This window comes from Gastrolobium bilobum, unplaced genomic scaffold, assembly GCF_033153095.1.
Source record: "Gastrolobium bilobum isolate Gb01-03AN ecotype WA unplaced genomic scaffold, APGP_CSIRO_Gbil_v1 utg39912, whole genome shotgun sequence".
NCBI classification, from domain to species: domain Eukaryota; kingdom Viridiplantae; phylum Streptophyta; class Magnoliopsida; order Fabales; family Fabaceae; genus Gastrolobium; species Gastrolobium bilobum.
Genome location: NW_026896179.1, coordinates 5,734 through 20,158, shown reverse-complemented (window position 1 = coordinate 20,158; position 14,425 = coordinate 5,734). Strand labels below are relative to the sequence as shown.

At 37.9% G+C, this 14,425-nt stretch overlaps 1 long non-coding RNA gene and 1 other non-coding gene across 2 annotated transcripts; both read right to left on the bottom strand.

The window, feature by feature from the left end:
* Positions 1–7,534: 7,534 nt before the first annotated feature.
* LOC133298137 (uncharacterized) lies at positions 7,535–11,385 on the bottom strand. The gene is made up of 3 exons (XR_009749743.1): positions 10,568–11,385; positions 9,592–9,654; positions 7,535–8,256 (listed from the first exon to the last, which is right to left on the bottom strand). It is a non-coding gene; the product is annotated as an uncharacterized LOC133298137 (long non-coding RNA).
* Positions 11,386–13,591: 2,206 nt separating this feature from the next.
* On the bottom strand, positions 13,592–13,703 carry LOC133298139 (small nucleolar RNA R71). The gene has a single exon (XR_009749744.1). It is a non-coding gene; the product is annotated as a small nucleolar RNA R71 (small nucleolar RNA).
* Between the last annotated feature and the right edge of the window lie 722 nt (positions 13,704–14,425).

Sequence of the window (14,425 nt, the reverse complement as noted above, 5' to 3'; positions counted from 1 at the left end):
AACAATTTATCATCCAAACAATTATTAGCTAAACCCCAATTCCTTGCAATGTTTCAATTGAAATCAAGCATTACACAGATAAATTAAACGTTTGTAATCAAGAATGCGTCTATTCCTAGCACGCATGTTAATTATTATCCTACCCCTTTCTGGACCAAAACCCCAATATTCCTATCTAGGGTTCTAACCCTCAGATTATCATTCACTACTAAACTGATCAGATTTAATATAAACGATAAGCAATACGCACAGAGTAGGCATAAATCAATTAAATTAAAGAGCGAAAAGTAAACCAATCCATAACTAAACAAAAGGTTCACATAGGGTTTGTGACCTTACCCACAATGAAGGAAAACTAGCCAAGCATAATCATGGCTAAAACTAATCCAATATTCGAAAGCATAAAATTACAGAGAAAAAGATGAAGAAGAAGAACTGTGGAAGAATCCTTCAGAGCTCTGCCGTCGGCCTCCTCTGACTGGATGAGATGAGATCCCTAGGTCTAGCACAAGGATCTATTTATAAACTTTATTTTTTTCCTTCTTCCAAAAATACCCCCGCGGAAAGACGGTGTTATTTTCTCGCAACCCGGCGCCAGTTGGCGCCAGTTTGGCGCACGTTTGCGCCAACTTGCTGCCTCGAATACGAAAAGTCGGAACCGGTTGCGTGGACCGGCGCCAGTTGGCGCCACCCTTTGTAGTTTGGGCGCCACTTGGCGCCAACTTCCTTCTAATTTCATCTTCACTTTGGGCGCCACTTGGCGCCAAGTTCTTCATGTTTGGGCGCCTAGTGGCGCCATGCACAAGTCCTCCGCTGTAGTTTTCGTGATCTGGCGCGAGTCTGCGCCAATTTGGTGCCAGTCCGCACCATTTCTCTGGCATTTGTACTATGTAACCTTTCCAATCCGGCACTGGTTTGTGTCAACAGGCTTTTATAATTTTTACTTCTTTTTCTTGTAAAATCACAACCAATAAGTGAAAAGTATAATTGAGAAGAAAGAATCAATATAATTAGCAAATATGTCATTTAAATTGCTCTCTTATGACTAAATTCTTATCAATTTTAACACAGAAAAACACACTTGCCAGAGGCACATCAAATCATTTCCAGATTTAAACGTTGTTGTCCCCAGCAATGTACAAGACTCAAACCAGGAAACAATTAATTATTCCAACACAACATCGTACAGACAATCAAGAGATCACTATGCTAAGCATGAATGAATCAATGCAAAGAACTCCTAATAATGCCTTCTATTTTCATGAACATATCAGAATCTAGCTTGAACACCCCTCACCAAGATAATCATATAACGCTCAACACTCAAGTGTTTAAGGGAGTAACAATCACTCAATCCATCACAGCAATAACATTACCATAAGCTTGATCATATTCTCAAAAATTCTTAAAAATGAAGAATCAAACACATGCATCAATTGATCAAAAGGACTTCTCAGGTTGTAACTTGGCCGGGTTTAAGGGTAGGAATTTATGGACAGTAGCTCAAACAACAATGAGATAAAAAAACTGATATTATTTCATTTTGAACACATTCACTCAATGATTTTGCTCCACTAACATTCCCACAGAATTTCGGGAATTAATTCCTTTCAGCCACCTTTTCTTTACATTCACCCTTTTTCTTTTTCTCTCTTTTTTTTTTCTTTTTCAAAACTTTTTGTTTTAAGGGCACAGATGAAATTTTTTTTCTCCCCTAATTATTTGACCTCTGTGGAGCTTACCTCAATTTATTTGTTTTCTTTTCAACATTTCAGTAATTCAATCTCAATCAAGGTAAGTCATATGGATATAGGCTAAGCCATCAATCAGGCCACAGGTCATTTAACAACAAATAAGTTCAGGCACAAGGGGGCTAACAATGGAAAAATTCATACAGGTGGGTTATTTTTGGCCAATAGCTAACAAGAACAAAATGCCTTTATCATATCAATTAATACATGCATAACAGAGAAACAGAGCAAGTTCTAGAATGCTGTCACAGTGAGGTCTCTTAGAATAAAATAAGTGTTTAAGCACAAAACCTCACCAGCTATGATGTCAAGCTAGACTTGCAAAAGAACATCCGGCATCATTAATCATTCAAGCACAAAATTCAGACAAACGAGCAATCATGAAATCTACTCATGCCAATACAATATTATGCCAGAAGTTTATACAAAACATGATTCCTAGGATGAATCAGGCAAATTAACTAGGGAAAGCATATCTAAACCTGGGACTTGCTCAGAAAACATGTTCAATTTTTTTTTTTTATATATAGCACACAAAATACTATAAAAATAACAAAAAATTAAAAGAGTTAGAATATCTCCCCTGATAGAAGAATTACAGCAGTTCTCAGTTGCAAGCCTATCATTCCCAGATTTAGAGAATTGATGTCCTCAGCAATAATTAAACCACAAGAAAGAAGAAACTGCACAAGAGAACAAACAGTGGCATATAGAAGAAACTATAATGCGCACATTAAAACATCAGAGAAAAATATACTAACTCAAAGTAACTAAAAATAAAAATAAAAATACGAAACAGAAAAATAAACTAATATACAAAATCTCCGTCAGCAAGGAGATATAATCAACCCTCCATGTCATCCCCCTCAGCAGCGTGGGATGACTCAGCAAATGGAAGGTCTGGTGGTACTGGTTGCCTTGGTGTATGAGACCACTATTCCCAGATTTGCTCCCAACCATGGAGCCATGTTAAGAACTCTTTGAAATTTTGATTTTTCCGAGAGATAGAGTCTCGGTGTCTCTTGTCAAACTTCAGCTTCCGGTGTCTCTTCCAACTCGTATCAAAGAGTTTGATCACCTCCTTTCTTAATACCTTCTTCATTATAGGATGACGCCTCTTTTTGGATTTCCTCCCATGTTTGTCATCATCCTCATTCGGGATTTTGTTGGTATGGGAAGAAGGATCTTTATTTTTCAATTCAGTTTCCTCTTCCTTCAATGCTTCAATCACCGCCTCCTTATTACTCAAGAAGACATTTTTCTGAGGTTGAGAAGGCTCCTCCAATTCCACTTTTATGACACCATCTTCCTTGGCATCATCCGCTGCACTTTGTTTTTCTTTTACTTCAAGGTTAAAACAATCATCTTTGTGAGAAGACTGTTTTAGAGAATCAAAGACATTGATGGTAACGGTCTCATCATTCATTCTTAGCTCAAGCTTCCCACTTTCAACATCAATTAGTGCCCGAGCAGTGGCCAAGAAAGGTCTACCCAACAAAAGAGGCATTTCAGCTCCCCCTTCCATATCCAACACTACAAAATCAGCAGGAAAGATGAACTTGTCCACCTTCACAAGAACATCTTCAATAATACCACTAGGCTTCCTCAAAGACTTATCAGCAAGCTGAAGAGATGCCAAAGTGGGTTTCAACTCAATGATCCCCAAAGATTTACAAATAGAAAGGGGCATCAAATTAATGCTAGCCCCGAGATCACATAATGCTCTGCCAATTTTTGTGTTACCAATTTCAACAGAAATATTGAAGCTCCCTGGATCATGACGCTTAGGTGGGAACTTCTTTGTAATAATAGCACTACACTCCTCAGTGAGTGTCACCATTTGGCATTCTTGCAACTTGTGCTTTCTTGACAACAAATCCTTCATGAACTTGGCATAATTTGGCATGCTAGCCAAGGCTTCAGCAAAATGGATATTGATATGCAATTTCTTGAATATATCAAGAAACCTTCCATATTGTTGCTTCTGATCCTCCTTCTTGAATCTGTCAGGATAAGGTGCCATGGCTCTCACATATTCAGGACTCAGCTCAAACTTCTTCTTTTCAACTGGCTTCTCCACTTCAACAGGTTTTTTAATTTATTTTTCTGGCTCCTTAACCTCCTTTAGCTTCTTTTCAGCTTCCATATTTATTCTCGGCTTTTCTGGAGCTGCTACCACTTTTCCACTTCTAGTTGTGATAAACATACAATCCTCCTTGGGATTTGTAATTGTGTTACTAGGAAAAGTACCTGGAATTCTTTCTGAAACTTGCTTTGCCAATTGGCCTATCTGATTCTCCAGGTTCTTTATGGAAGCATTTGTATTTTTGTAGTTGGCTCTAGTCTCCTCCATAAAGGTATTAGTGGTCTGAGCCATCTCATTAGAAGTCTTGGCCATTTGTGCAAAGGCTTTTTCCCACTCAGCAGGCTCTCGTTGTTGACTCTGTGAAGGCTGATTATAAGTATTAGATTTGAAATCCGTGCCAACCCCCTGAGCTCTCCGCTGAAAATTGTTACCACCACCAGAAAAATTATGATTTCTCTGATGATTTGGCTGCTGAGGGCGCTGGTCATACCATACACCATTCACCTGTATTTGTTGAGGTGAATCAGAAGAAGCAAGAGATGGACATTCATTAGGAGCATGACTGTCCGTACAGTAGTCACAGACAAAAGCAACAGACTGAGCTTGAACTCCCGCGATCTGCATCTTGTCAAGCCTGGAAGTCAAACTAGCCATTTGTTGAGCTAGCAATTTATTTTCAGCCAGAACTGACTCATTACCTTCTAGATGAAGGCTACCTTTCTTAGACTTTGAAGATACCCCTTGATTTTCATTCCTGGCCATTTTCTCTATCAGCTCCAGAGTTTCATTCGCCCTCATGGTTTTAATAGTACCACCAGTTGCACCATTCAAAACCATTCTATCTTCAGGTGTGATGCCATTGAAAAATATTCTGACTTGATTACCAGCAGTCAAATTATAATGAGGGCACCTCCTCATCAAGTCCTTGAACCTGTTCCAGGCTGCACACAATGTTTCACCCTCAGTTTGAGTGAAGTTGGTGATATCATTCACCATTTGGTTGTATCTCTCCATGGAAAAGAACTCTGCAAAGAACTCTGTAGACAAATCCTCCCATGTAGAAATGCTCCGTGCAGGTTGCCTCTCCAGCCAGCTAAGTGCTTCTCCCTTTACAGCAAAAGGGAATAATCTCAACCTGATAGCATCATCAGACACCCGAGGGTGCTTGGTTGAGTCACATATCATTAAGAACTGGTCTATGAACCTGTGAGGATCCTCATGCTCATCTCCTCCAAATTGAACTCTCTCCACCAACTGAATTATGGAAGACTTCAACTCCCAATTATTGTCAGCAATATTCGGTTGGACAATACTTGAATTAGGCCTGTTGAAGGCTGGAGTGAGGATGGTATCCATAAGTGGATTTTCAGCTTCATTATTCGCTGCCATGGTTGGGATTTCAGGTGCTTCTTCAGATTGAGCACTTGGCACTTTTGATTTCTTCTGAGCAAGTCTCCTGTTTCGCCTTTCAAACCTTGTAATTTCAGGATCAAATAACAATTCTGTAGGATCAACCTTGCCTCGCATAAAACTTCAAGAGAAGATTAGTAGCAATGTTCAAAACAATTTAAAACAAGAACAGAAGAAAATAAAATAAAATAATCACAAAAAGAAAGAAAAATCTTGAAATTCAAGATTATAAGATATAAGAAATCACAATCTCCGGCAACGGCGCCAAAAACTTGATACAGTCCGGCAAGTGTACCGATCGTTCAAGTAATAAAGTGATAAGTAAGTTATCGTCTCCACAGGGATTGTGAGCGAATATCTTATAAACGTCCTTTCAAGATATAAAACCCAAGTGATTTGAAGAACAATAGAAATTAAAGACAAAGACGTATTTTTGGATTTTAAAAATAAAAGAATGATGCAAAATGATTTGGATAAAAATATGAGAGATATTGCAGGTAAGTACACTCGCCCTATGATCCCCTCTTTTCACTACGGATTGATTCACATTGCTCAATTAAAATAAACAATCAAACAATTTATCATCCAAACAATTATTAGTTAAACCCCAATTCCTTGCAAATTTAGCCCTTTAATCACAATTAAAACCCCAATTCCTTGCAATGTTTCAATTGAGATCAAGCATTACACAGATAAATTAAACGTTTGTAATCAAGAATGCGTCTATTCCTAGCACGCATGTTAATTATTATCCTACCCCCTTTCTGGACCAAAACCCCAATATTCCTATCTAGGGTTCTAACCCTCAGATTATCATTCACTACTAAACTGATCAGATTTAATATAAACGATAAGCAATACGCACAGAGTAGGCATAAATCAATTAAATTAAAGAGCGAAAAGTAAACCAATCCATAACTAAACAAAAGGTTCACATAGGGTTTGTGACCTTACCCACAATGAAGGAAAACTAGCCAAGCATAATCATGGCTAAAACTAATCCAATATTCGAAAGCATAAAATTACAGAGAAAAAGATGAAGAAGAAGAACTGTGGAAGAATCCTTCAGAGCTCTGCCGTCGGCCTCCTCTGACTGGATGAGATGAGATCCCTAGGTCTAGCACAAGGATCTATTTATAAACTTTATTTTTTTCCTTCTTCCAAAAATACCCCCGTGGAAAGACGGTGTTATTTTCTCGCAACCCGGCGCCAGTTGGCGCCAGTTTGGCGCACGTTTGCGCCAACTTGCTGCCTCGAATACGAAAAGTCGGAACCGGTTGCGTGGACCGGCGCCAGTTGGCGCCACCCTTTGTAGTTTGGGCGCCACTTGGCGCCAACTTCCTTCTAATTTCATCTTCACTTTGGGCGCCACTTGGCGCCAAGTTCTTCATGTTTGGGCGCCTAGTGGCGCAATGCACAAGTCCTCCGCTGTAGTTTCCGTGATCTGGCGCGAGTCTGCGCCAATTTGGTGCCAGTCCGCGCCATTTCTCTGGCATTTGTACTATGTAACCTTTCCAATTCGGCACTGGTTTGTGTCAACATGCTTTTATAATTTTTACTTCTTTTTCCTGTAAAATCACAACCAATAAGTGAAAAGTATAATTGAGAAGAAAGAATCAATATAATTAGCAAATATGTCATTTAAATTGCTCTCTTATGACTAAATTCTTATCAATTTTAACACAGAAAAACACACTTGCCTGAGGCACATCACACAACACACAAGAAAAGTCATAAATCAGAAAAACAAATATGCAGCAGCAATCATTATTTAAAATTAACTTATTATCATCCACAACTCAGGATATCAAAATATTCACATCAAGCAAAGATATATAAAACCTTCCTTATAATGCATAAGAAACATAATTTATAATTAACCATTAATTCGAGTAGCAATTCACTATTTCAACTCTAGCGCTCAGACACAAGTGTACCCCGTGGTAACCATGATTGTGCACACACAACTTGCGCGACAGTGAGTTGATTAGGCTCACCCCCTATCAAGGGAATGGGCACAGCCATGCTTAATGCTGTGTACTACCAGTATCATCACACCTCCAAATAGAAGGCAATTTTATCCAGTAACTCATTCACAGCTAAGTTCAAACAGCAACAATGCAACAACAGACACAAATAATCAATAAATTCAGACATTGACCATTCATCAATCAAGTACAAACAACAAATGTTTCATCAAATACATATACCTTGAATCAAAACTGCTCTGATACCAATTAGTGTGACACCATCCCCTGTACGCGTCCAAGAGAGTTGCCTGCTAAGCGGATTAGAGTTCTGACGCAACTATTTAAAAACTTGATTTGAAATCTGGGTGCTTGTAAAATCAGAGTGACAATTTAAAAATAGATGGTTTGCTGAAATTATTTATCTTTCCTGAAACCTTGCTGTCTTGAAAAATTCGTATAAATTAGGTTCTTGCAGTTTACAAAACTTTTCTTTCCTATGTAGAAACTAGACATCTGGGGCATCGCATGCATATAAATTATACGCGAATCAGAGGAGAATAGCCTCACAAAACATAACTCGCAAAATACTCGAAAATCCAGTATATTTTTCTAAAAATCCCCTGACTTGCAAAAATCATAATAAATCGGGATTTAAGAACTTCTTTGTAAGGTTTGTATAATCTGAAAGTACACAACTGGGGCATTCCATACATATAAATTATACCTCAATCGGAGGTCTGTAGCCCCAGAACGACAACTCGTAAAGTGCTCGCAAAAGTAGTTTATAAATCAGCACTAAACAAGACGTTCAAAAATATTTTTCGCAAAACGTTTACAAAATTATTTTCCGAAAAGCATTCTGGTCATAAAACTCATAATACAGTAGCCAAATCATACTTTCCACAATAATCCAAATTCACAATATGATAATTAATAATACAGTCATCCAACAGACCAACAGTGACAGCAGAAAATCCAAGCATGCAGCAATGAACAGCAATTATCATATAACCACGTCCTCATATGCTCTTTCGTCCTCCTGCAATTTTATAAAAATTGCAGCCCAAAGGGGTGAGAAAGAATTCCAGTAGTGTGATAGTAAAACTAGTATTGCCACAACATTAGACTAGGTACAAAATTCCAAAACAGTCGCATCAACATTTAATTTTTCCAGACAGATGCTAACATATAATCATATTGCGTCATAACGCCGAAGTACTAGAAAAAATCTCATGACTTGCAAAAATCATAATAAATCGGGATTTCAGAACTTCTTTGTAAGGTTTGTATAATCTGAAAGTACACAACTGGGGCATTCCATACATATAAATTATACCTCAATCGGAGGTCTGTAGACCCAGAACGACAACTCGTAAAGTGCTCGCAAAAGTAGTTTATAAATCAGCACTAAACCAGACGTTCAAAAATATTTTCGCAAAACGTCTACAGAATTATTTTCCGAAAAGCATTCTGGTCATAAAACTCATAATACAGTAGCCAAATCATACTTTCCACAATAATCCAAATTCACAATACGTTAATTAATAATACAGTCATCCAACAGACCAACAGTGACAGCAGAAAATCCAAGCATGCAGCAATGAACAACAATTATCATATAACTGCGTCCTCATATGCTCTTTCGTCCTCCTGCAATTTTATAAAAATTGCAGCCCCAAAGGGGTAAGAAAGAATCCCAGTAGTGTGATAGTAAAACCAGTATTGCCACAACATTAGACTATGTACAAAATTCCAAAACAGACGCATCAACATTTAATTTTTCCAGACAGATGCTAACATATAATCATATTGCGTCCTAACGCCGAAGTACTAATCATATTATGTATATAACGCCAAAATACTAATCAAGATGCGTATATAACGCCAGAGGGTACGATCATAGCACCGTCATGCACGTACTAACAGACGCAGTGGAGATTCCATATGGCTCCAGAGTTGAATTCCACTGGACCTATGCGAACTGAGCCAATGTTCTGTCCCTGGTACCGGAGGGATGCCTACATGATGCGTGCTCAAACGTATGCTTATTTATTATATACTTCAGTCTCCAAGATGAATGCATAATGCAGTATGCGATGACATGCTTGACTCACACACATACAGACACAGGTGAAACATGATGTGCATATGCATGACTAGATCATAATCATAATAGCATATTTCTCTTGTATAATTAATACCAAGCTGCCGAATAACAAATATTTCCAGAGGCAGAATTTTCCATCAAAACAAGTCCAAGGCCGATTTCATATAACATATAACAACATACGAATCATAAGGCACATGTGAGCATCAGTTCAAAATTACATACGCTAGTTAATGGTCACAATAGATCTCACCACCAAACACATACCTTGTGTCCAAGCAATAATCAACAGCACCAAAATTCAGCTCACTCAATAAGAATTACATGCACCTAATGCATAACAACCAAATCAGAACTTATTTTTTGTATCCTATAATTTACAAGTAATCTATATGCCCACTAATCCTAATCTTCCTTCGGTTTCCATGACTCATAACGCAACTAATTTTCTGACTTCAATTAATTTTCTATCCACTTGTCAACAGCACAAAACTCCAAGGTCTCATTCATATGCAGACTCGGTTCTTTTTAGCATTCAATAGGATATTTAGAATTTATTTAAATAACCAAACCAACTAGGCCTAAGTGCGTTACAGAGGACCTAAAGCATGCTGTTAATTTAATTTAATTCATATAAAGTTGATACAATAATAAATTCCATTACCAGATGCCTTATTCTAATTTAACAAAATAGCAACTTAACAAAGGAGGCTTTATTCCAAGCTTACAAAACAATTCCTTGTGCTTGTAAGCACCCAGCCCAACCGGTTTAAAACATGACAGAATTAAGGGAATAAAATTGACAAAAGCTACGCCTTATGATACTCTTGTATGCTCGGTTTCTTCTTTCTTTTTTCAACAAAGCCCCACCCAATTTACTTAGACTAGAACAATAGGCTTTTAACATGCAATTAGCTCCCTTGAAGCACGTGAGGAACCTGGCCAATCTGCCTATCCCACGAAGCAGTCCAATAAGGTGACACAAGGGTTATTTCCAAGCTTCAACTAACTAACAGCCCGAAGAAATCATTTACAGCTTACGTATACCACATTCAAGGCTATTCACAATTTCAATTCCAAGCTTACAAGGTTGTTCACATTACTTTGATTTAAGACTCGCATACATTGCACCCTATGGCTTTTCTAAAAGAGGCAGAATCCGATGGAATTAAATGAAAGCCCTATCCTAATATGCATGTGTGAACCGAGATAAATAAAAGGAGGGAACCGGTCTAGTTGGTACCTTCTAGCAACCACACAACAGCCACCATTTGCTCAAGACAATTTTTTTTTCTCCCTCAAAGCTTTCCAAGTGGGTCCGATTCAGTTGCATTCCCCGGAAAGAAGACCCAGCTCAGCACCGAATCAAATACACACAAGGGAAATTCAGTCAGAATGATTCAAGTGGCTTAGCGCAAAAGGGAAAAGGAGTGCATCACCTCCTCGAATGCGATACCTTGGCCGAAGACAAGGAAACAGCAAACTGAGAGAAAAATTCGAACTTCAATCTGCATGCAGAAAGAGTGACCTCCGTCAAGCTGCATAGGCACCAGCGAACCAGAAACTTGGAGTACCCTTCCTCCTCTGGTTGTACCACAGCTGAACGGCACAGGGAGTGAGGAGAGAGGCTTGGATGTCGAGTTCCTCTCTTAGGGAGGTTCACGGCTTTGTACAAAAAAAAAGAATCGGTGAAGGTGATTGAAGTTTTGTGTCATGGTTCTCTTCTTCTAAGTCAGACGGTGTAGGAAGAATGATGGAAACAACTTCCAGCTTTAGGGGTTCCACACTCACACGCATAGGGAAGAGAAAGGGGCTTAAGGTGCGGCTGATTTTGGGTCACGGCAGAATTGATGAATGCCCTTCTTGAAGCTCCACCCATAAACGCAAGGAGAGAAGAATGTGATGTAAGGACAGAATGATGTAATCTGATTCAAAGGGTACAAACATAGGAGCTATACTCCCGAAATGGATCCTCTGCCAAAAAAATATGACATGGTCATGTGAGAAGATCACAACTATATAAAGGTAAATCAACGGTTATGATTTCGTAACTATCTATTTTATCATTTTTTTTCTCTCCTCCTTTTTTACCATTGATCCACCTTTGTATGGTTATGATTTCCCACATTACATGGTCATGTAAATTTTCACATTAGAGGATCTAGATCCCTATACTCCCATGGGGCGTACAATGAGAGAGGATAAGATGGGATTTAGTGTGTGGAGTTGGACCAATAAGGAGACATGCAAGCCCTTTACTTTCTTCTCATTGGCTGAAGGGGTGGCTAGGGCTGATTGCTTTTAGTAATTGACCAAATATTACCCTATTTCATTCCTATTATGCGCACAAGTGTGAGAGAGATGTTAAGGAAGAAAGTGTGATTTTCAACCAATGGAGCATGCACTTAGAAAAGACCAATAGAGAATCATACATACAGGTTTATTAAAATAAGAGTAAACACCATTTTTAGTCCCTGTCAATATCTACGAAGTCCTTTTTAGTCCCTGGCAATAAAAAAGGACCAAATTGGTCCCTGAAATTACAAAAAAGGGTCATGTTAGTCCTTATGTCAACTCCCAAATATGTAGAGTGGCCCTTTTCTTGTATTAAAATAAACATATTGCCAGGGACTAAAAAAGATGTTTACTCTTAAAATAAACATACGGGATAGGGTGTATTTTTATTATTCCCTACATTTTCTACATTTAAAGATTTTCTATATTATAATTAAGTTACTCCTACCCCTTTTAAATAGAGTTTTAAATCCCCAAAACACATGCTCACCCCAAAATTATTGTTAACATAATTTTCATGAATTAAATTACATCCACCCTAAAATGAAAATATATTTATATATATTGAGTTCAAGGCAAGTTTCTTTGTTCCTAACTACAATTTATATAATCCCCTAAATTCGCGGGATGTTACAGATTAATTTATAATTACTCTTTTATATATTTATATTTATCTCTATTCTGTGCGTAATTTCTATCTTCTTTGTTAGAATTGATCAATCTAATAGTTGATGATAGTTTGAGGGTAAGAACCCTAGATAGGAATATTGGGGTTTTTGATCTTGAAAGGGAGTAAGATAACAATTTGTATGCGTGCTAGGAATAGACGTATATATTATTGCAGATGTTTAATTTATCGTGCTCATTGCTTAATTTTATGAGAAACATTACAAAGAATTGGGGTTTCAATTGGGGTTAAAGGGTTAACCTTGCAAGGAATTGAAGGTTAGCTATTTAATATTTTTAGATGATAAATTATCTGAATATTTATTTAGATGAGTATTGTAAATCAATCCAAAGTAAAAAACGGGGATCATATGGTGAGTGCACTCTAGCTACAATGCTTTCTTATATTTTATAAAATCAATCTCTGTTTTATCTTTCATAACAAAATTCCAAAAATACGTTTTTATCTTAGTTCTTATTGTTACTCAAATTCACAATATTTTGTCACATCTATTTGAATTCTTTCAGTTTTAAAAGGAACATTATTTCATATTTGATCACAATCCCTGTGAAGACGATACTTTTCTTATCACTATATTACTTGTGCGATCGGTACACTTGCCGGTGAGCATCAAGTTTTTGGCGCCGTTGTCGGGGATTGGCGTTTCTTATATGATATAATCTTGATCTTTAAGATTGGATTTTGTGAGTATTTTTATTTTATTTTTATTTTTCTTTGAAAAGTGCTACTAATCTCTTTCCTGAGTTGTATGCGAGGTAAGACTGAATAATTTTTATTTGATCCTGAGATTGCAAAGACCGAAAGGAGAAATAGAAAACTCGCTCGGAAAAAGCTTCAGTTCAAAGCAATTGATACTCTGACTGAAGAGACTCAAGAGACACCAGTTGAATCCTCAATCATGGCAGCAAATAATGATGAAGAAAATCCACTCATGAATACTATTCTTCCTCTAGCTTTTAATAGGCCTAACTCAAGCATTGTCCAGCCAGTAATCGGTAACAATAATTGGGAGCTGAAGTCTTCCACTATTCAATTGGTGGAGAGAGCCCAGTTTGGAGGAGAGGAGAATGAAGATCCTCACAGATTCATAGACAGATTTCTTATGATCTGTGACTTATCCAAACATCCTCAGGTGTCCAATGATGCAATCCGGTTGTGGTTGTTCCCTTTTTGCTATTAAAAGAAAGGCTCTTAGTTGGTTGGAAAGGCAGCCTGCACGTAGCATTCCTACATGGGATGATTTGTCTAAAAAATTCTTTGTTGAGTTCTTCTCTATGGAGAGATATAATTAGATGGTGAATGATATTACCAATTTCACTCAGTTAGAGGGTGAAACTATGTGTGGAGCTTGGAACAGATTCAAGGATTTAATGAGGAGGTGTCCTCATTATAACTTGACTGTTGGCAACCACATGAGAATCTTCTTCAACGGTTTTAAACCTGACATTCGGATGGTGTTGAATGGTGCTGCAGGTGGTACTATTAAATCCTTGAGAGCAAATGAGACTCTTGAGCTGATTGAGAGAATGGCAGCTAATGAAAATGAAGGGTTGTCATCTAAGCCTAAGAGAGGTATTCTTCAGCTGGAAGGCAAGGATGTGGTGCTGGCTGAAAATAAGTTGTTATCTCAGCAAATGGAAAATTTGACTTCAAGGCTTGATAAGATGCAGCTTTCTGGAGTTCAGGCTCAAGCTGTTGATGTTGTGTGTGAATATTGCCAGGACAATCATGAGTCTAATGAATGTCCTTCTTTGCTTCCTTCTGATCCTCTTCAACAAATGCAGGTGAATGGCATTTGGTATGATCAAAGACCTCTGCCGCAAAATATTCCAAGAAATCAGAATTTTTTTGCTGGAGGTAATAATTTTCAAAGGAGGGTCAGGGAACCGGTCTTGATTTCAAGTCTAACAACTATTTGCAGCCTCCACCAATCCAATCCAAGGAACCTTCTGATTTGGACAAGCTAGTAGGACAAATGGCTCAACATTCTAATGCTTTCATGGAGGAGACTAGAGCGAATTCAAAGAACACAAATGCATCCATCAGAAATTTGAAGAATCAAATTGGCCAACTAGCTAAACAAATTGCTGATAGAACTCCAGGTACCTTCCCTAGTAA